The sequence below is a fragment of the Salvia splendens genome, chromosome 11 (genome assembly GCF_004379255.2).
Source record: "Salvia splendens isolate huo1 chromosome 11, SspV2, whole genome shotgun sequence".
Classification (NCBI taxonomy): domain Eukaryota; kingdom Viridiplantae; phylum Streptophyta; class Magnoliopsida; order Lamiales; family Lamiaceae; genus Salvia; species Salvia splendens.
The window spans coordinates 13,652,632-13,673,725 of NC_056042.1; the positions used below are offsets into that span (position 1 = coordinate 13,652,632).

The following is a 21,094-nucleotide window of genomic DNA, read 5'->3' on the forward strand; positions in this document are numbered from 1 at the left end:
ATCAACTGGGCGGACGAATGGATCGGGAGAAGGAGCCAAATTGCAGCACAAATGGATCAAGTTGAAGCAAATGACACGCACCGGAGCACCCAATGAGAAGACTAATGCGTCGCACAAGAAAAAATCCTCAAGGGTAAAGATGACCTTTCAAAGAACAAATGCCCTAAGGATCCAGACCTCAAGCCTTCCTATAAATGGACATAGAGAAGGAGGAATGAGAGAGCTCGGTGTCACTCATTAGTTTTCAGCTCTCTTCTAGAGTTGGAATTGGGAGCTCCAAACACTTCATCTTCCTGCTTTCGCACACACACTTGGTCCTATTCTACTTTAGTTTAGTTTAGTTTAGTTGGTTTTTGGTGGTAGTTTTCTGCACTGTTATCGTTCTGTTCTTGCAATTCCACTTCGAGAAGAAATGATGAAACAATTCCCTGCTTTCATAAACTTGCTTTCATAGTTTATCTTCAGTTTACTTTTGGGATGTTATCGACTTTTGATGTTTTGATTTAGTATATTTGAAGTTATGCTTTCATTTCTAGCCGATGTGTTCTGTTTCATGCATGATACTTCTAATCTGCCATCGATTTCTATTTTTTGACTCATGTCTTAGCTAAGAATGTTTCGTTGTGCTTTGATTGGGTCAGATTTGATGTTTATATATGAGTTGTCTTGAGATGTTTAGATCTAATAGCTATTGTTTTATTTTTGCATGAGTATGGGTTAGTTTCTTGTTTACGTAGTCGTAGTTTAGATCTTAGGTGTGGATTCAATTCTATGGGTTGTTTGGTGTTTCGTCTTCCGTAGCATTTTCATTTTTGTTCTTTGCTCTGTCTGTGAAGAAGATGAAGTTGTTAAAAAGTTTATACTTTATCGCACACTTTGCAGGGGACTGACATTCCCCGTTTATTTTGTTTGTCTATTTATGGAAAGTTCAATTAAGTTGATTAAGTAGACTAGTTAAGCTTTCATGAGTTGATCAGTTGAGTAGTTTTAATTTCTCAAGTCCCATAGTTAACTTAACCCACCGTAGTAAAGCGTGGCAGCAGCCATTCTCATTTCGTGTCTCGCATGTAAATGTTAAACACGACATATCTGTGGGATCGATCCTTACTTCCTAATACTAATTAATAGTATTGTGGGTTAAGGTTTTGAAAACACGCTTTCAAGTTCTTCTTTTCATCTCACTCGAGTAGGAGTAGGTCTAGTTGATTAGGCCAAATCTTTACTGGATCCATTAACCTGTCCTCACAAGTAGAAGGGCACACAATTGGCTAGCCGGATCAGTTCGACAATCCAACTTGAGCAAGCCACAACGATAATAAAAGAGAGAAGAGATGCGAGAGTCGTGGCACATTTCAGTGTTCAAGGTGAATTTTGCAAGAGTCGTGGTATAGCATTGGGAATTGGTTTCCTGTGTAGAGATTGATCTGGTCGTTTGGAGAGAGGTGATGAGCCTACTCAAAGATTGAAGGTCATGTATCTGTGAAGCTTTAGAGAAGTATAGAATTTTTGGAAAGCGACGACTATTAAAGGGGAGTTAGTATAGAATTCATTGAGAAGTATGCATTATAGCTGGATTTGTTGTTGTTTTTGCTGAGAAAGGGTTTCCATATAATTGCAAGATAACAGCTGGTCCAAATTGTTGTCGGTTTCTATTGCTCTGTTGTTTAGCCGATTTAGCTTTCTTGCCTTTGTTTGTGAAGGATGGGAGAAGGGTAAAGTTCTACAGAAGGTGTTTTGTGAGATACTTGATCACCGTTGTGATTATTTTGATGCTCAGGATGGAGTTTCTGCCGAAGAAGAGTTTTTGAAAGATGATCAATCACAAGCTGCTCCACCTCAGGTCCTCAACCATATGTGGAATTTGGGTGAATTAGTTTTGTAGTTTGATGCATCATTTTGATGTTTCTTATGTAGTTTGATGTTTGTTGTTAAGATGGCAGCAATTGTTTTGCTTCCATCTTGAGGGGGAGGCTGAAATTAGAAAAATCAAATATAATTAGTTAGGCATTTTATTAGTTAGTTATCCTTTTACTTAGCCTATAGGTGTACACTAATCCACGTAGGGTTTGTGGCCCTACGAGGACCCTGGCGCTAGGTCGATTGTGAACTCCAATTGTCGATCTAGCGGTGGTCCAGGTAAAGCTTCGGAAAAAATGTCCGGAAATTCCCGTACGACGGCTACGTCTTCCATTTTCCTTTCTCCTTTCTCCTCCCTTGTAGATAGACAAGATAAGCAAGACGTCCTTTCCTCACCATCGTACTAGCTTGGAGCGCGGAGATGATAGAGGTTCGCCGGTTCATCGAGATTCCATGGTATATGGTGGGTTCCTTGTCTGGGGCCTGTAGAGATATTTGTCTCTCCTTACAACGAATCATCGCAAAATTCGAGGTCAACCAATCCATTCCTAAAATTACGTCAAAGTCTCCTATCGCCATAACTTGCAGATCATGAGCGACTATCTTAAGACCTCCCATAACAATTTCTACGTTCGGGCATGTTCGTGAGATTTCTATTGTCCCACCCACTGGTGAAGACACTACCATCTTATGTTCGGATTTGTTAACAGGCAAGCTCAAAGTATCCACACACAAGTCAGATATGAATGAATGCGATGCGCCCGTATCAAACAACACAACGATATGAGTGTCGAGGATTTTACCCACACCTGCCAGGTTTCCGTTTTCTTGATTCCCTTGTTCGATCTTGGGTTGTTTCCGACTCAAGGCATATGCTCTACCCTGAGAAGGAAGTCTTGGGCGATAGGGTTGTTGCTGTCGAGGAGGTTGATCGCGATTTCCCCTTGACTCTATTTGCGGCGCCCTTGGCTGCATGCGGGGTCCTTGAGTGTTCTGCCTCGACTCCATCGCCACCCTCTTGCTCGGACACTCTCTAGAGAAGTGACCGTTTCCACCACAGTTAAAGCACTTAGTGACGTTCTGGATTCTACGCTCTCCAAAGTGGTACTTGGAGCACACGTTGCATTGGGGTGGCTTGGGTCGGAAGTCGCCTCTCTGGTTAGATGAGTTTTGCCCTCCCCCATACTGCGGTTGGTTCTGGGTATGCTGATACCTCTTGTTGTCATTTGGGATTCTGTTTCCCTCCCACTTCCTCTTCTCTCGGGAGTAGTGTGGTGGAGGTGGTGCCAAAGCGGTGTTATCCTTCACCCTCTCATAGGGCATAGCTGCCTCAATGTCTAGTGCAAGGGCCAAAGCTTCCGCGTAGGGTAGTTTTCCACGACTAGCCAACGACATCCTTATCTCAGGCCTTAGTCCTCCACGGAACTTTTCGGCCAGCTTTTCGTCGGTATCGGCCTGATCAGGTGCGTATCGAGTCATGCTGTTGAAAGGACGATCGTACTCGGTCACAGTCATGCGTCCTTAGGTCAGATTGTAGAATTCGGACGCCTTCGCCTTCCGATAGCTTTTGGGTACATACTTATTTTATATCTCGGCCTTGAAACCTTCCCAAGTCATCCCCGCTGCTTGCTCTCGGGGCAATGTCTTCATCCGGGTATCTCACCAGAAGTCGGCGGCCTCGGTTAGTTGATAGGCCACACAGGTTAACCGTTCTCTATCGTTGCACCCCAGGATTGCGAAAATGGGTTCCACTGAGCGTATCCATGATTCGGCCCTGGCCGGCTCTCCCATTCCATTAAAGACGGGAGGTTTCTGACCTAAGAACAACTTCACGATCTCACGGTCGACCGGAGGTGAAGGAGGTGGTGGCGAAGGGATGGGTTGTGTCACACTTCCTTCTACCGTCTGAGGGGTAGGTTCCGGGTTCTCACGCCTTATGTTACGTCTTGTCGGCATTCAGATTTATTATCACAAGAATTATTATTGCATGAAATCCCAAGAATGGTTATGTGGTATGGTTGAAAAGTGGGGATCAAGGGACAATTGCATCATAGAATAATGAGGAGCTTTTGCAAAACAGGGTATCAAAATACAACTGTACAAAGTGATAGCAAGAGAGTAATTGCAGAGTAGGATAGCAAGAGGCAATTGTGTCACAAGATGGCAAAAGAGGGACTGCTCCACAGAATAATAGAAGGTAATCGATCAATAGTGTAATAGGAGACAATTTGTACAATAGAATGGCAAATCACCAGTATTCAATAGAACGTAAAAGACAACGATAGTATGGCAGTTTATGATTGTGCAATCGGATAGCAAAAGACAGTTTGCATAATGGAATAGTTAGGATGATTTCAACTTATGGCAGGAAGCAATTGTACAATCGAGTGGCAAAGGTAGTATGTCAAAGGTAAATTGTGCAATTAGGAAAAGGACAATTACAATTCAGTATAGCGAAAGGTAATTGCGCCACAAGTTAGCAAAAAGGAAATCGCACAATTGGATAATAAGGAATGGTACCAAAACATTGCACAATAGGATAGCAAAGACAAAATTTCCATAGAATTATCAAACGTCGCCTCCAAGAGGTCTTAGTTCCATCATGATGAAAACAAAAGAGTAAAACAATGTGGAAAAAGAAATGCCAAAGTCAAGCAAAACGGTAAAGTATTAAAACGAGGGACATCGTAATAAGGTATTCTAGAACCATCATGTCTAATCCTTTCCACCCCCATCCTCTTTCCCTTCGGTTTCTCCAACACCTTCTTCATTTGGGTCCTCCCCCTCCTCACTTTTCTCCTCGGCACCTACGAGTGGAGGGGTCATCCCGAGCATCCCATCGACCTCTCTGTCTATTCTTAGAGGGGCTGAGATACGCATCCCGAGTCTCATTCTCTTAGGAACATGGGAGACATGTGGCTCCTTGTCGCAGCGATTCTTCCGCATGCGGGCTTGAATCGGCGGATAGATATGTGGTGGTGGGTCACGTGACGGTCCGTCAAATGCAGCTGTCATGGCCGGAAGTAGCACCTTCATAAGGCCAACCAAATCCCCCCGCGCGGTGTATTCGGGCGGGCTATACCATATGAAAAACTGAGATGCCTGAGCGGTCCACTCGCTCCAAGGAGGTGGTAGAGTGTGGATGAGCTTTTGGATCCCCTCGTGATGGGTGACTCCCCCATACGCATAGGCATTCATCCATCTATCATAAAATTCGGTGACGTAGGACATAAGGAAGCGCTTCTCATCCCACTCATAGTCTTGGTAGCGCTCAACTGGGTGGTCCCTATTGCTGGAGTAACGATTACGCATCGGGGCATAGTAATGATGGACCATCTAAAGGGAAAAACAAAGAAAACTCAGCATCAGTCTAAGGATAAAAGGAAACAATAGGGTTTAAGCTTCAAAAAGATGCTGAGAACATGATGCCTATGAAGATGGTTATATATCAAAAGACTTAGGTATGTAAGTAGCATCATGCCAAGAATTTATATCCCAAGGTTATTTGTTCGCGCGTTTTCACGTTTCGTCGAGTCGTAGTATGCCGACTTCCCCATAGGCCGCTCGCCTTGCACTAAGCATTTCGCATCTCTACGTTCATTATTATCGCAAGGTTTACATTCATCGCACAAGTCACAACTGGGTGCAGTAGCATGCTCAAGTTCACTATCATAGGTATTGTTTCATAATGCAATCGCATAACAATCATCATTTAATCTCATCCAACTCATATGGGTTTAACATGTATTCGAGTAACATATACAATGTATTTTTTTTTAAAATTAACTCCTATATAAGGGAGGAAATTACAACTGATCTCAAGAGGGCTCGAACTCGGCACCTCGTGCAATAATGTCTAAGCTCCTTGCCGCTAGGACAAAGGCTCTGGACTTCGAGTAACATATACAAGTTCATTGTCATAACAACATTCGTCATCTTGGGCATAAGCGCAAATATCAATTTCATATCCATGCATTTTCATCAATTCATATTCCAAGCAAAATTTTCAACATGATATATATATAATTTTTTATTCCCATAGAAGTACTTTCATTCACACATGAGTAATATTCCCATCGATATTTCCAACATTTCATAGTTCATAACAAAATCCATCAGAATACTTGTTATCTCATTCTTCGTGGTTGAGCAGGGACGAGTTGTGGTGTTGAGCTCTCGACGTTTTTCATTTAGCCAATTTACACGTTAAATAAAAAAATAGTAAAGAAAATATCACAGCGGAAGCATCCAAGAGGAGAGTGAAGTCATGTGTGAAGACACAACGACACTCGGAGTTTCAAAACAACCATAGTATATTATTAATTCTGCTCAACACCACCAACCGCTCGTCGCCGCTCAACCTGCACATAGGGAAAACACATGCAGGGCTGAGTACTATAAAAATACTCAGTGGCTCATGCCGAAAACATTTTAAATAAGAGTATATGTTATCATGTCATACGTAAGTAACCATACGGTTTGAACTTTAGAAAGGCCCGAGGCACCCAAAATATTTTCCATTGTTCAAAATAGCGACTACGCAGTCATTTTCCCATAGACGTCAACCATATCTGCCAATACATGACTTGGAATGTGGCCACAAACCAAGCCACTAGACCAGCCAGCCCGTACGCTAGCACACAGTCTACCATAGGTGTACACTAATCCACGTAGGGTTTGCGGCCCTACGAGGACCCGAATTCGATTTATATAATAGTGGCAAAAGCCACATCAGATAGGCACGTTAAAACAAATCACAACATGATAATCATAGAAATTTTTCATCAATAAACCATTTAGGACATCGTCCTTTTTTAAAAGAGAGCTCACCTCGACCGTTTAGATTTCAAGTACTGCTTTCCCTTTGTTATCACGCTTTGCGCACGAGTTATCACCTTTAGATAATAAATATTATCAATCAGTCACAAACATCGACTTAATATTATGCATGTCCCTAACATTTCTCTTTTTCCCATCTTTGAATAACACATCACGTCATCACATATATAAATCATGTATATCAATTATAACAACATAGTTGTTTTTGTAAAGATAGAAATCTGGCAGCACTGCGCAACCATTTTATAAAATTTATTAAAAACTCACCCGACTTCCGTTGGGGTTAAAAATTTACCCCAATGCAGTAGATTCATCAAATAACTTCCAGTTAAAAATTCATATCAAAATAAACTTTTTAGGTCGGTCAAATCGAAAACGTAACCTACTGGTCGAGAAAACATTTTCCGGCAGAATTGCATAGTCAACTTCAAAAATTCACCAACAATTCATCTATTGTCCAAATGAGTTGAAATTCACACACAACACAGAAGACACCATGAAGTTTACTCCGAAAAAAGAATCGAATAAAAAGGAGTTCATTCGGTCAGTCAAAAACGTGTTGGAATCTACTGTCCGAATCAGCAGTTTTCAATGCTTAAAAATTCGAAATAGGGATTTATCCCCATTCATTCAAACACAACCTTTTCATGGGTTTAACACTCAAACATGCTTAAAAGAGTCCTCACACTCATGTTTTCATATAATCATACATCATTCACCAATGATTCATTAAATCTTCATACAATTTCATTCGAAACGCATACACACATACAAATACAAATTCCCGGCCGATTAAATCCTTAGATTTGAAATCCCCACACTCACTATATGCATGAGGGAGTCAAAAGAATGTTTAGATGGAGAGGAATGAAGAATAGAGGTTTGGTTGTACCTTCTTTGAACGAAATAATCGGTAGAAACGAATATAACTCTTGATTCTTCAACAAACTCTTGGCGAATCGAAAGGATCTTGAGTAGAGTAGAAGAACAAGTGTGGGAGGAGTGGGGAAGAGAGAATGGGCGTGTAAGAGAGTGTAGGCGTGTGGGATTGGGTGGCTAGGGTTTAGGTTTTAGTTTAGTCTCTATTTATAGAGTTGAAAATAAAATATCCCACAATTAATTTGAAGATTTGGGAGAATAAATTAAATAAAGATTTGAGGGGATTTGAGGGAGATGATTGGCGTGAATTTGAGGGGGGAAATAAGGAGGAATTTTCGAAAATCTTGGCTATTTAATTAGCCTTTGATTTAATTTGGTATTTTCACGGAGCAGAATAAAATAATACAGAGCAGAAAATTAATAAAAATCATCCCAGATTATATGGTAGTAGGCGTGTGATTTATTTCTCCCACAAGGAATAATTTCCAAAACTTTAATAAATTGAGGTAAGGTAAGATTTGCTAGGATATTCCAATTAAATCATGGAAAGAAATAAATAAGGGATCAAAATAAACATTGAATAATTCCCACCTCCCAAAAATTGGGAGATTTCGAAATCCCCCTTAGAAAAATCATAGGGATCGATTTTTCCTCATGAAGAAATAGGATAATTAGGCTTTGGATTTAATTTGGATAATTATCACAAGACAAATAATTAAATCCAAGAAAACAGAATCCCTCTCCAATAATTAGTAGTGGTCGAATTTTCCTCAATAAAAGGGCAATGTAATTATTTATGATCCTAATTAAATCTCACTCCCCTTAAAATATAATTTACCGCAATATATATCATTCCGCATTATATAATTAAAGCCACGTCATAAAATCAACGAATTTGACTCGGTCAAATCAAAATTAGGTCACCAAAGCAAACACATAACTATTCGTCATTTAATTCGTGACAATAAAAGAAAATAAATGCAATCGTCTTAGGGTTCGGAAATTAGGGTTCGAAATGTGGGGCGTTACATCCTACCACCCTTAAAAGAAATTTCATCCCGAAATTTTGGTACTCTCATGGGAAGAGTTCTGGGTATAACTCCATCATCTTGTCCTCGAGCTCCCACGTGGCTTCTTCATGCCCGTGATTTCTCCAATGTACTTTCACATAAGTAACTGGTTTATTTCTCACGTTCTGGACCTTTCGGTCCAATATCATTTGGGGTCTCCCTTCGTAGCTCAAGTCCGGGTTCAACGCGACTTCTTTGTAGTGAATCACGTGCTTCAGGTCAAACACGTATTTCCGCAATTGCGACACATGAAAGACGTTATGCACGTTTCCAAGGCTTGGGGGTAGCGCCAAACGGTATGCAACAGGACCCACACCTTCAAGGATTTCATAAGGCCCAATAAATCGCGGTTTCAATTTTCCATTGACACCAAAACGCGTTATCCCTTTCGACGGGGATACTTTGAGAAAAACCTTGTCGCCAACTTGAAATTGTAAGTCGGTTCGTCGTGCATCCGCGTATGACTTCTGTCTGTCTTGAGCTTCTTTTATCCTCTCACGAATTTGTCGGACGATTCCAACCATCTCTTCAACTGCATCGGGTCCAAGTACTCTTCTCTCGCCAACTTCGTCCCAGTAGAGCGGGAATCTACACTTTCTCCGTACAAGGCTTCATACGGCGCCATGTTTTTTGTTGCCTGGAAACTGTTGTTGTAGGCGAATTCGATCAATGGGAGTGCGGACTCCCAACTCCCTCCTTGGTCCAACACCACAGCTCTCAACATATCCTCGAGGGTTTGGATCGTTCTTTCGGATTGCCCGTCTGTCTGTGGGTGAAACACGGTGCTAAAATTTAGTCGAGTGCCTAGCTCACGTTGCAAGCTGATCCAAAATCTTGACGTGAATTTCGGGTCACGGTCAGACGTGATCGTCACTGGGACTCCATGCAGTCGCACTATTTCCTTTATATACACTTGAGCTAGCTTGTAAGATCCATAGGTTATGGGTATCGGTATGAAGTGTGCACTCTTGGTGAGTCAATCTATAATCACCCATATGGCAGTATTCCCTCTTTGCGTCTTTGGCAATGCTGTCACAAAATCCATGGCGATGTGCTCCCATTTCCACTCGGGAATTCCTAGTGGTTGCAACTTCCCGTACGGTCGTTGATGTAGAGCCTTCACCTGTTGGCAGGCTAAGCAGCGCTTCACGAAGGCCGCTATATCCCTCTTCATACCATTCCACCAAAAGGACTTCTTTAAGTCTTGGTACATCTTCGTACTTCCTGGGTGGGCGGTGTAAGGAGTCTCATGTGCCTCGCTCATCACTTCGTTTTTGAGCTCCCCGTTGTCCGGCATGCATAGTCTTCCTTTGAAAGTAAGAGCGTTGTCACCTTCTTCACTAAAGTTTCCAGATTCGCCGGTTCGCACCTCTACACGTATTTCCTCTAGTTTCGCATCCATCCGTTGTGCTTCAACAATTCTCGACCTTAGATCATGTTCAACAACTAAAGTGGCGATTCGCGCTTCCACCGTTTCAGGTGCTCTCACTACCTCCAAACGCATCTTACTAAACTCGCGGACCAGACTTTCTTTGTTGGTGAGAAAAGTGGCCAGTTGGGAATGACTCTTCCGGCTCAAGGCATCTGCCACTACATTTGCCTTGTCGGGGTGGTAATTGATGCCACAATCGTAGTCCTTCACCAATTCGAGCCACCTTCGTTGTCGCATGTTTAAATCCTTTTGCTCAAAGAAATATTTCAGGCTTTTGTGGTCCGTAAATATCTCACATTGAACTCCGTAGAGATTATGTCTCCAATTCTTTAAGGCGTGTACCACTGTTGCTAACTACAAGTCGTGGGTTAGATAGTTCAACTCGTGTGGCCTCAATTGCCGGGATGCGTACGCAATCACCTTATTGTTTTGCATCAAAACACATCCAAGTCCCACCAAGCGTCCGTGTATACCACGTAGTTCACTCCAGGTTCTGGCATAGCTAAGATCGGTGCACTAGTTAGCTTTTCCTTCAAGAGTTGAAAACTTGCCTCGCACTCGGGAGTCCAATTGACTTTCACCCCCTTCTTGAGTTGTTGTGTCATGGGTCTCGCTATCTTGGAGAACCCCTCTATAAACCTTCGGTAGTACCCCGCCAAACCTAGGAAACTCTGAATCTCGTTTAGCGGGATCTACTCAAATTCCTTCTGCCGACACGATGTGACCAAAGAAATTTACTTCCTTAAGCCAAAACTCGGACTTGCTGAATTTGGCGTACAACTTTTCGCTCCTCAAAGTCTCCAAGGTGATTCGCAGATGTTCCTTGTGCTCTTTCTTATTCTTCGAATAAACAAGTACGTCATCTATGAACACCAAAACGAACTTATCCAAGTACTGATGAAACACTCGATTCATCAAGTCCATGAATACCGCAGGTGCGTTTGTCAAACCAAACGGCATCACGACAAACTCATAGTGGCCATATCTCGTTCGAAAGACCGTCTTGGGTATATCCTCTCGTCGGACTCTCAACTGATGGTATCCGGACCTTAAGTCCATCTTCGAGAACACACCGGCTCCTCGAAGTTAATCGAATAGGTCATCTATCCTTGGCAGCGGATATTTGTTCTTGAGAGTCATCTTGTTCAGCTCCCTATAATCAATGCACATTCTCATCGATCCATCCTTCTTTTTCACAAAAAAGCACAGGCGCGCCCCACGGTGAAACACTGGGTCTAATAAAACCCGGGTCCATAAGCTCTTGGAGCAGTATCTTGAGTTCCTCCAACTCCTTAGGCGCCATTCAGTATGGTGCCTTGGACACAGGCGCCGACCCTGGCGCTAGGTCCATTGTGAACTCCAATTGTCGATCTGGCGGTGGTCTAGGTAAAGCTTCGGGAAAAACGTCCGGAAATTCCCGTACGACGGCTACGTCTTCCATTTTCCTTTCTCCTTTCTCCTCTCCTTGTAGATAGATAAGTTAAGCAGGACGTCCTTTCCAGACCATCGTACTAGCTTGGAGTGCGGAGATGATAGAGGTTCGCCGGTTCATCGAGATTCCATGGTATATGGTGGGTTCCTTGCCTGTGGCCTGTAGAGATATTTGTCTCTCCTTACAACGAATCGTCGCAAAATTCGAGGTCAACCAATCCATTCCTAATATTACGTCAAAGACTCCGATCACCATAACTTGCAGATCATGAGTGACTATCTTAAGACCTCCCATAACAATTTCTACGTTCGGGCATGTTCGTGAGATTTCTATTGTCCCACCCACTGGTGAAGACACTACCATCTTATGTTCGGATTTGTTAACAGGCAAGATCAAAGTATCCACACACAAGTCAGATATGAATGAATGCGATGCGCCCGTATCAAACAACACAACGATAGGAGTGTCGAGGAGTTTGCCCATACCTGCCAGGTTTCCGTTTTCTTGATTCCCTTGTTCGATCTTGGGTTGTTTCCGACTCAAGGCATATGCTCTACCCTGAGAAGGAAGTCTTGGGATATAGGGTTGTTGCTGTCGAGGAGGTTGGTCGCGATTTCCCCTTGACTCTATTTGCGGCGCCCTTGGCTGCATACGGGGTCCTTGAGTGTTCTGCCTCGACTCCATCGCCACCCTCTTGCTCGGACAATCTCTAGAGAAGTGACTGTTTCCCCCACAGTTAAAGCACTTAGTGGCGTTCTGGATTCTACGCTCTCCAAAGTGGTACTTGAAGCACACGTTCCATTGGGGTGGCTTGGGTCAGAAGTTGCCTCTCTGGTTAGATGAGTTTTGCCCTCCCCCATACTACGGTTGGTTCTGGGTGTGCTGATACCTCTTGTTGTCATATGGGATTCTGTTTCCCTCCCACTTCCTCTTCTCTCGGGAGTGGTGTGGTGGAGGTGGTGCCAAAGCGGTGTTATCCTTCACCCTCTCATGGGGCATAGCTGCCTCACTGTCTAGTGCAAGGGCCAAAGCTTCCGCGTAGGGTAGTTTCCCACGACTAGCCAACGACATCCTTATCTCAGGCCTTAGTCCTCCACGAAACTTTTCGGCCAGCTTTTAGTCGGTATCGGCCTGATCAGGTGCGTATCGAGTCATGCTGTTGAAAGGACGATCGTACTCGGTCACAGTCATGCGTCCTTGGGTCAGATTGTAGAATTCGGACGCCTTTGCCTTCCTATAGCTTTTGGGTACATACTTATTGTATATCTTGGTCTTGAAACCTTCCCAAGTCATCCCCGCTGCTTGCTCTCAGGGCATTGTCTTCATCCGGGTATCCCACCAGAAGTCGGCGGCCTCGGTTAGTTGATAGGTCACACAGGTTAACCGTTCTCTATCGTTGCACCCTAGGATAGCGAAAATGCGTTCCACTGAGCGTATCCATGATTCGGCCCTGGCCGGCTCTCACCTTCCATCAAAGACGGGAGGTTTCTGACCTAAGAACAACTTCACGATCTCACGGTCGATCCGAGGTGGAGGAGGTGGTGGCGGAGGGATGGGTTGTGTCACACTTCCTTCTACCGTCTGAGGGGTAGGTTCCGGGTTCTCACGCCTTATGTTACGTCTTGACGGCATTCAGATTTATTATCACAAGAATTATTATTGCATGAAATCCCAAGAATGGTTATGTGGTATGGTTGAAAAGTGGGGATCAAGGGACAATTGCATCATAGAATAATGAGGAGCTTTTGCAAAACAGGGTATCAAAATACAACTGTACAAAGTGATAGCAAGAGAGTAATTGCAGAGTAGCATAGCAAGAGGCAATTGTGTCACAAGATGGCAAAAGAGGGACTGCTCCACAGAATAATAGAAGGTAATCGTTCAATAGTGTAATAAGAGACAATTTGTACAATAGAATGGCAAATCACCAGTATTCAATAGAACGTAAAAGATAACGATAGTATGGCAGTGTATGATTTTGCAATCGGATAGCAAAAGACAGTTGGCATAATGGAATAGTTAGGATGATTTCAACTTATGGCAGGAAGCAATTGTACAATCGAGTAGCAAAGGTAGTATGTCAAAGGTAAATTGTGCAATTGGGAAAAGGACAATTACAATACAATATAGAGAAAGGTAATTGCGCCACAAGTTAGCAAAAAGGAAATCGCACAATTGGATAATAAGGATGGTACCAAAACATTATACAATAGGATAGCAAAGACAAAATTTCCGTAGAATTATCATACGTCGCCTCCAAGAGGTCTTAGTTCCATCATGATGAAAACAAAAGAGTAAAACAACGTGGAAAAAGAAATGCCAAAGTCAAGCAAAACGGTAAAGTATCAAAACGTGGGACATCGTAATAAGGTATTCTAGAACCGTCATGTCTAATCCTTTCCACCCCCATCCTCTTTCCCTTCGGTTTCTCCAACACCTTCTTCATTTGGGTCCTCCTCCTCGTCTGTATCCTCCTCCTCACTTTCCTCCCCGGCACCTACGAGTGGAGGGGTCATCCCAAGCATCCCATCGACCTCTCTGTCTATTCTTAGAGGGGCTGAGATACGCATCCCGAGTCTCATTCTCTTAGGAACACGGGAGACATGTGGCTCCTTGTCGCAGCGATTCTTCCGCATGCGGGCTTGAATCGGCAGATAGATATGTGGAGGTGGGTCACATGGCGGTCCGTCAAATGCAGCTGTCATGGCCGGAAGTAGCACCTTTATAAGGCCAACCAAATCCCCCGCGCGGTGTATTCGGGCGGGCTATACCATATGAAAAACTGAGATGCCTGAGCGGTCCACTCGCTCCAAGGAGGTGGTAGAGTGTGGATGAGCTTTTGGATCCCCTCGTGATGGGTGACTCCCCCATACGCATAGGCGTTCATCCATATATCGTAAAATTCGGTGACGTAGGACATAAGGAAGCGCTTCCCATCCCACTCATAGTCTTGGTAGCGCTCAACTGGGTGGTCCCTATTGCTGGAGTAGCGATTACGCATCGGGGCATAGTAATGATGGACCATATAAAGGGAACAACAAAGAACACTCAGCATCAGTCCAAGGATAGAAGGAAACAATGGGGTTTAAACTTCAAAAAGATGCTGAGAACATGATGCCTACGAAGATGGTTATATATCAAAAGACTTAGGTATGTAAGTAGCATCATGCCAAGAATTTATATCCCAAGGTTATTTGTTCGCGCATTTTCGCGTTTCGTCTAGTCGTAGTATGCCGATTTCCCCATGGGCCGCTCGCCTTGCACTAAGCATTTCGCATATTTACGTTCATTATTATCGCAAGGTTTACATTCATCGCACAAGTCACAACTGGGTACAGTAGCATGCTCAAGTTCACTATCATAGGTATTGTTTCATAATTTAATCGCATAACAATCATCATATAATCTCATCCAACTCATATGGGTTTAACACGTATTCGAGTAACATATACAAGTTCATTGTCATAACAACATACGTCATCTTGGGCATAAGCGCAAATATCAATTTCATATCCATGAATTTTCATCAATTCATATTCCAAGCAAAATTTTCGACATGATATATATATAATCTTTGATTCCCATAGAAGTGCTTTCATTCACACATGAGTAATATTCCCATCGATATTTCCAACATTTCATAGTTCATAACAAAATCCATCAGAATACTTGTTACCTCATTCTTCGTGGTTGAGCAGGGACGAGTTGTGGTGTTGAGCTCTCGACGTTTTTCATTTAGCCAATCTACACGTGAATAGATTTTTTACTTAAACAAGACTCTTGGGTCCAGAGTGGAAAGAACTGAGGCTCTTATACCAAACTGTCACGACCGCCTTTTAGGGTTAATAAAAGCGAGCGATCGTGATAAAAAGGACTTAATGAACAGACATAGAAGACTAGAGTTTCAATAAAAGTCTGACCAAGAATTTAAGTTTAATAAATAAAAAGACTAAAGGTTTAGCATTTATTCAAAAGATAATAAATTTTCAAACATCCCAACAAACAGTTTCATAGTTAAATAAAAAAATAGTAAAGAAAATATCACAGCGGAAGACTCAACGACACTCGGAGTTTCAAAATAACCATAGTATATTATTAATTCTACTCAATACCACCAACCGCTCGTCGCCGCTCAACCTGCACATAGGGAAAACACATGCAGGGCTGAGTACTATAAAAATACTCAGTGGCTCATGCCGAAAATATTTTAAATAAGAGTATATGTTATCATGCCATACGTAAGTAACAATCGGGGTTTGAGCTTTAGAAAGGCCCGAGGCACCCAAAATATTTTCCATTGTTCAAAATAGCGACTGCGCAGTCATTTTCCCATAGACATCAACCACATCTGCCAATACATGACTTGGAATGTGGCCACAAACCAAGCCACTAGACTGGCCAGCCCGTACGCTAGCACACAGTCTACCATAGGTGTACACTAATCCACGTAGGGTTTGCGGCCCTACGAGGAACCGAATTCGATTTATATAACAGTGGCAAAAGCCACATCAGATAGGCACGTTAAAACAAATCACGGCATGATAATCATAGAAATTTTTCATCAATAAGGCATTTAGGACATCGTCCTTATTTAAAAGAGAGTCCACCTCGACCGTTTAGATTTCAAGTACTACTTTCCCTTTGTTATCACGCTTTGCGCACGAGTTATCACCTTTAGATAATATATATTATCAATCAGTCACAAACATCGACTTAATATTTTGCATGTCCCTAACGTTTCCCTTTTTCCCATCTTTGAATAACACATCACGTCATCACATATATAAATCATGTATATCACTTATAACAACATAGTTGTTTTTGTAAAGATAGAAATCTGGCAGCACTGCGCAACTATTTTATAAAAATTATTAAAAACTCACCCGACTTCCGTTGGGGCTAAAATTTTACCCCAATGCAGTAGACTCATCAAATAACTTCTAGTTAAAAATTCATGTCTAAATAACCTTTTCAGGTTGGTCAAATCGAAAACGTAACCTACTGGTCGAGAAAACATTTTTCCGGCAGAATTGCTCAGTCAACTTCAAAAATTCACCAACAATTCATCTTTTGTCCAAATGAGTTGAAATTCACACACAAAACAAAAGACACCATGAAGTTTACTTCGGAAAAAGAATCGAATAAAAAGGAGTTCATTTGATCGGTCAAAAACGTGTTAGAATCTACAGTCGGAATCCACAGTTTTCAATGCTTGAAAATTCGAATTAGGGTTTTATCCCCATTCATTCAAACACAACCTTTTCATGGTTTTAACACACAAACATGCTTAAAAGAGTCCTCACACTCATGTTTTCATATAATCATACATCATTCACCAATGATTCATTAAATCTTCATACAATTTCATTCAAAACGCATACACACATACAAATACAAATTCCCACCGATTAAATCCTTAGATTTGAAATCCCCATACTCACTATATGCATGAGGGAGTCAAAAGAATGTTTAGATGGAGAGGAATGAAGAATAGAGGTTTGATTGTACCTTCTTTGAACGAAACAATCGGTAGAAACGAATATAACTCTTGATTCTTCAACAAACTCTTGGCGAATCGAAAGGATCTTGAGTAGAGTAGAAGAACAAGTGTGGGAGGAGTGGGGAAGAGAGAATGGGCGTGTGAGAGAGTGTAGGCATGTGGGATTGGGTGGCTAGGGTTTAGGTTTTAGTTTAGTCTCTATTTATAGAGTTGAAAATAAAATATCCCACAATTAATTTGGAGATTTGGGAGAATAAATTAAATAAAGATTTGAGGGGATTTGAGGGAGCACTACTAAAAAAATTGCCTATTATTACACCTAGTTTATCACACTTATCAAAAGGTGTCATTATATATAGTCATTCATTACACCCATCTTTGGTCACATTTTTATCAAATGCTAATACTGCACTTCAAATGAATGTAACAACGAGATGCATTTCCTTACACTTATTGAAGTGTTAAAATTTTATAATAATAATAATCCTATTACTGTATATTTAAATAATAAAATATAAAAACTTAATTAATAGAAAATGTAAAGCTTTTACCACACACCACAACTATTTGATTACTTCACTTCCCCCCATCCCTAATTCACGTCTCTCTCTCAGTTTCAAATCCCCCAAAACCCCTCTATTCAAATCCCCCAAAATTCACGTTCCCTACTTCTCAATTTTAAAAATCCCTTCAACAACATCCTTTCCCTAATTCTCTCAATCCGAGCAGGAGATTGGATTTTCATTGCTAACAGGATTTGTTGCAGAGAAACACCTTTGGGTTTTCGGAGGATAGAGTTTAGAAGCAGAAAATTCCAGGTTGAAATTTTGTGATTCAAGAAATATTTATATCTCTTGTTCCATCAATTTTGTAGTTAGTATATGGTCATTTTGATTTTATTAAGTGTTGATATACTGCAATTTTCCTTCAGATTCTCTCATCCAAAACTGAAACTACAATTTATTCATTTACATTCCCAAACTTTGGTTATTTTCATGTGGATTGTCATTAGAATGCTACCCCAGCCCCTCATTTGTTTTAGTTTTATTTGAATGTCTTTGCTTTTAGTATTTGTTAGTTGGGTATCTTGAATTTCTTAATAATTGTACGTCCTATTACACATTTAAGATTTCAATGTTTGATTTATGTTTGTGGCTTGAGCATAATTGAATTTTACATTGAAACCTTCTTCCTAGAAATTGTGTGAGTTTAGCCATGGGTGTGATGAGATACTATATTTTAGTTTGTTCAGGTTGGAATAAAGTATTAAGGTTCTATGATGCACTGCTTGATTGATTTGCTTATTATGTTATAACAATAGTGAGGCCAGTGTTGTTAAAATCGCGCCCCGAGAGCGCTTGGGTCGCGGGTCGCAAGGGTCGAGACCGACGTCGCCCCATTGTGGGTGGGTGGGTCGAGATTCAGGGGTCGCCGTCGGGGCGGCTGGGTCGAGCTGCTGGGCGAGCGACTGGAAGAAGAAGATCCTCGGCCATGGCTGCTCAGAAATGGGTCTGTGACTCTGTGAGAATGAAGAGAGAAGAAGGGATGGGAATGAAGAGAGAAGACGGGGGGTTTACCGAGACAAGAAATTTTAAAAGTAAAGTAGGCAGAAGCTATAGCTAGGGCTTCTAGGACCTATAAAAGTTAATAATCATTTTCTTCCACCTTCATTTTTTAATATTAGTATTAATATTGGTTGTCAAGATTCTCTATTCTTTATATATGATTAGTTCCTATTTAAATAAAAAAATACCTTTAATTACCAATCAAAATTACATTCAAATCTAATTAAATATATTGTGATGTTCTAATTAAATTAAATATATGTTCATTTTTATTTAGCTATATAACTAATTTCTTAGAGAATTGCAGATGCGCTTTATCTATTTGTTTAATTTAAAATTGCATTTTATAAATTACTATATTAATTTGAGAATTATAATTAAATTTATTAATTTTGCATCTAAATAGTTATAAATTTAGGTTTTAATTTGTAATTTATGATTTTTTGAATATGAGTGGAGATTTATTGATTTTCATTATTTATTATTATTATTATTATTATTATTATTATTATTATTATTATTATTATTATTATTATTATTGTTATCTAAAGTCTCTAAAAGATATTAATTTAAGACAATTGTTTCAATTATTTATTGTGTTATGACTTATGAATTGTTTTGATATTTTGATCATTTCTATTTTCCATTTTATCTATATTCACATGAATTGCATCTACATTTATATTATTTGATATATTATAAACATTAGAGCAATATATTTATTTTATTTAATATTAAAAGGCAAAAAAATTAACCTAGCTTTGTGGGTCTCTCGACCCCGTCGACTCGTCGACCCGCGACCCGAATTTTCACCTCATCGACCCGATGCGCCCCGCGACCCTAACAACACTGAGTGAGGCCAATGAAATAACAAAATTCACTCAATGAAAGGTTCACACACCACACCAGGTATTCTGTCTCTTGTAATTTATCCTCTAGCAAATTTAAACTTGTTGCATAAGCTGAATGTATTGAATCTACTCGTAAGATCATTTTACATTTGCATGTTAGTTCATATGGATACATGTGATAATGAATGATAGTATTAACGAATTACTGTTGCCTGATATGATTACCAGTGATCAAAATCACTTGATGCCTTTATGTGAATTTATTCGTGCTTAAAGTGTAATTCTTCTTCTCGACTAGTTGACTCTTTGTAACTTATTAGTTTGACAGAAACTTACCCTTCTTGAGAGTTTTGGTTTGTTCCACTTCGCGAGTATTGCTCTGATTATTGTTATTTAGCCAATTAATTGTGCAGACATAGTCACATGTTGCAAGCTCTATTTTTTCTTCACTAGTTAGGAATGCCGTAGAGATGCAAGTTTTTAACCAAGTCAGCAATAAAAGTGCAATGTCCTTGCTACAGGGTTGAGGGTTAGTTTATGTAAGTAGAATCTGATATTGTCTTTCTCTCCGTTGTTCATTTTGAAATATTTAATAAGATTCCATTTTTTCTTATTTTGCATCAGAGCATACAAATTAAGCTTTGCAAATTAAGTTTGAAGAACATTGTGTTCCTTCTTTGGGGTCTAAAAATATGAGTTTTGTGAATCAATGGCTTCATATGTTGAAGTATATATCTAAAATTGTTATTACTGTAATTCTGAAACTTTTTCCATTTATTGAAGTGCATATTACTTCTATCAGTCTGAGCACTTCGCTCTCGAGTCTCAACTTGTTTGTGATTGGTTACTTCACAAGTTTGGCTAGTCTCAGATTTTCTTGTGTTTATTATGTTTGTCCGACCGATTTGCAGGTCCAAACCACAAGTCAATCTTTGCTAATGCGGGCATTTAATCAGGCTATCAGATCGACAAGGAACTCGATCATTTGAAGAACGCGTTTGAGGTAATACTATCTTCCTAGTGCTTTTAGCTGTAGAATTAGTGATACATCCCTTGTCAAATATTTCTCATGTTTTTTAAGTATGAATGTTTGAATTCTGTTTGGAAATAGACAAGGAAAAGGGTGATGGTAAATTCGTTCATAATTTGAGCTTTGAGCAGGTAAAGCCTTAGTTCTTTTCTAGACTTTATATTATCAATTTTGCTAGCTTAGTGGAGTATTTATCTTGAACATAGTATCAAATTTTGTTTTGATATGTTAAATAATATATTGCATTTCTATTGCATTAACAGGAACATATGAAGTTATTGTGGACATGAAGATGTGATGTTTGTCAAAAGGAGCTCAAACGAAAAAAAAATGCTAGATGAATGTTAGATCTAGAATTTTATATTTGTATACATTGATTTTCATTTTACATTGTATATATTGATTATTTTAAAATTATTATGCAAATTTTTTATGTAACAGTCCTTTTATATTTGAGGCATTTTAAATATTATATTTAATTTATGGTTATGTATTTAAGTTAACATTCTATTATAAAAGTGACTAAGAGTATGTTGATATCTAAAGAAAAATTTTAATATTTAAATTATCAAAAAATATAAATAATTAAAGGGGGAAAATGTAATATTTTGATTTTTAATTGTAGGTGGAAAATGTAAA

At 40.2% G+C, this 21,094-nt stretch overlaps 1 long non-coding RNA gene across 3 annotated transcripts; it reads left to right on the forward strand.

Annotated features, from left to right (window-relative positions):
* The first annotated feature begins 17,584 nt into the window (after positions 1-17,584).
* LOC121755174 lies at positions 17,585-20,915 on the forward strand. 3 transcript variants are annotated; one of them, XR_006040652.1, is made up of 3 exons: positions 17,585-17,827; positions 19,839-19,964; positions 20,337-20,915. It is a non-coding gene; the product is annotated as an uncharacterized LOC121755174 (long non-coding RNA). The 3 variants fall into 3 exon arrangements; XR_006040650.1 differs by lacking the exon at positions 19,839-19,964; XR_006040651.1 differs by lacking the exon at positions 17,585-17,827 and having other exon boundaries at positions 19,490-19,964.
* Positions 20,916-21,094: the final 179 nt, after the last annotated feature.